Source organism: Nansenia antarctica (genome assembly GCF_963989245.1).
Source record: "Nansenia antarctica genome assembly, chromosome: 9".
Classification (NCBI taxonomy): domain Eukaryota; kingdom Metazoa; phylum Chordata; class Actinopteri; order Argentiniformes; family Microstomatidae; genus Nansenia; species Nansenia antarctica.
Genome location: NC_137679.1, coordinates 30,900,472 through 30,902,971, shown reverse-complemented (window position 1 = coordinate 30,902,971; position 2,500 = coordinate 30,900,472). Strand labels below are relative to the sequence as shown.

Genomic DNA, 2,500 nt, shown 5'->3' with positions numbered 1-2,500 from the left:
GTATCTGTATATCAAAACTCATCGCGCCAAATGAAAACTGTTGCCGATGTTGCATCATAGGAAGGAGACGGTTCTGGCTACTGTATGACAATGCATACGTGGCTGGGTATCTTTCATTTGAGCGCACATTCAACTAGTGAACACTATGAATTCTTACCTGAGTAGTCTAGTTGGCAGTACATCAGTGCATGCACAACATAGCCAGCTGTTGCGTAAAAACCGGGTTGTCTTAATAAATAAAAATTGGTCAGTGGCCAAATGGCACCGTTATTTAACTTTGATATAAGATTGTTGTCGTTGAATTAAACCGCTACTGTATTTCCATACGAAGGTCTTACATTTATTTGTCATCTCTGTATGAATTGTCCAAACGACTGCAATGCAAACCAGCTGTTGCAATATTTGATGATAATATTGTTGTTCAGTCGTAGTAAATACATTTCAACAGTTTGACAAACCTAAAAAATAAAATGCTCTTATGTCATAAGCAAGAGATATAGGTCTCAATTATCCCTTAATTTCTTATTATTTAAATCTCACCTGTACTTTAAACCAAGTATAGAATATAATTCATATCATTTTGGTCAGTGGCAATTCCATTTCATATCTTGAGATATGATTTGCCTCCATGTCAAACATGCTCTTTGGACTCAACTTCTCAATTTGAACTTGAACACCTCAGTTTGGTCAAGCTGAAAATGGCAATTTGCAAAAACAAGATAGAGTCTGAGTTAAGTATTGGCCAAAAGAGAAGGCCATCTGTGCATTTAGGCAGTTGTGGAAGAGTGGAGCATTGAGGTGGTGTCATCTGAAACATGTGCAGACACTACCAGCAAGGGAAAGCCTTTTCATTGGAGAATGCAACATCACAGAGATGTTCAGTGCGATTGAAGCCAGGGGCCCTCTTAGACCTATACGTGATAGACAGCTTGTCATCAAGAGGGTAAGAGTTATGAATGAGTTCTTCTTTGAATGGCTTTGAATGTGAGTAGCATACTGTAAACTTGTGAAACCAGATCTGATCTCCCTCAGGGCGAAAACCAACCACCTGGGTTCCCACCACGGGGACACAGTTAACCAGTCGAACTGAAGAGCAGGTTTTTAGCCCCCAGACCTTCTCCTCCCTCAGCCACTAACAGCAGCAGTGCTTTGTGGCTCCTTGCTTCTCCCCCCATCTCAGAAAGCCCCACCCTTGCAACCCCCACTGACAGGAGACATGGTCTAAATGTCTCAAAACACAGCCATGTTTAGTTTTCTTTAAAATAATTCGATCAGGTTTGTGGGGAGGCTTGAAATCTGCAACCCAAAACAGGAATAGTCCTGTCAAAAATATGGCCCTAGCCAATCTCGGTAAACTCCAAAGCTGCGACTGTACAGCCAAAGCCAATATTGTAGGGGAACTGCAGTTCTAATCATCACTTTATCTGGCCAAGATATCTGTGTGGCAAGGACAAGTGCATTGGGTACGTGTAGGAAAGTGCCTTGATTAGTCACACAGTAAAACAAACACTTTATTTGATGTTCCTTTCTTTGCCTGAGATTTTAGAGATGCTTTAGAAACGGTTTGACCGTAGTGAACCTGGATCTGTGTCTATCAAGGATTATTGCTAATTATAGCTTATTGCTTGGAATCAGTAACGCAAAGGATCTCATCCACTTAGCCAATTGTCCATTTTGTTTTACCAGAGAATTAGCCAGACATAATGTGCTTAACGGTTATGCTCTGTCATAGGAGACCATTGAAAGTGCTACATGCTACATTTGATAATTCTGCTATAATTGTTTCTTGTTTTCCTCAATGAAAATTGGTGTGTACGCAGCAGGGAGGCTGAGAGGAAGGACACACAGCCAGTGTGACAGGGGTAGAAGGTCAGGATCTGTCCTGGCGTTTCCCGCCGTGTCACCCATTACATCACGGCCGTGCTGCCACGATTCGTGAGAGCACAAAAACAAAACACAACATGCATTATGTAATCGCTCCGCTTCTCACTGGCTTCCCCCAAATCAAATGTGACAGCAGAGAATTTACTGTACTGGGCTCCCCTCTTTATGTTCATCATTAGAATACATTTATTGATTCGCTCTCTGAAGGGTTTTTAATGGAATGATCATAGCTGGGTCCCCGTCAGACAAACTCTTTACAGTGGACTGCTTCAGAATTAGACTCGAATTAGACTCTGGATGGGCTCTGATCTCACCATTGACTGTCTTTGTGGGTCTTCTCTTTCCTTCTCTTGTTTTTCATAACTTCCACTTGATGGAGAAACAGATCTGGCAGGGGGGGTGCTGCTTTGACAGCTGCTGCCTGGTCAGATGAGGATGTTGTGGTACAAGAGATGCGTGCCCCCCCCGCTGAGCGAGGCTGGTCGCTGCACTGTTCAGGTCACTCACTAATGACTCACAGCTCACTGTGGCCTGCGGAAAATAAACAAAACACCAAGTAAACACCAACAAGACTAGAGCTTCGATATTGTCCTAGTGTGTTGGCTCTGGCGCTGTG

The 2,500-nt window shown here is 43.0% G+C and overlaps 1 protein-coding gene across 1 annotated transcript in view; it reads left to right on the top strand.

Annotated features, from left to right (window-relative positions):
- slc7a10a (solute carrier family 7 member 10a) overlaps positions 1-2,500 on the top strand; it is a gene marked incomplete at both ends in the record, with an annotated part of 15,377 nt that overhangs the window by 511 nt on the left and 12,366 nt on the right. The gene's annotated exons all lie outside the window — the stretch shown is intronic.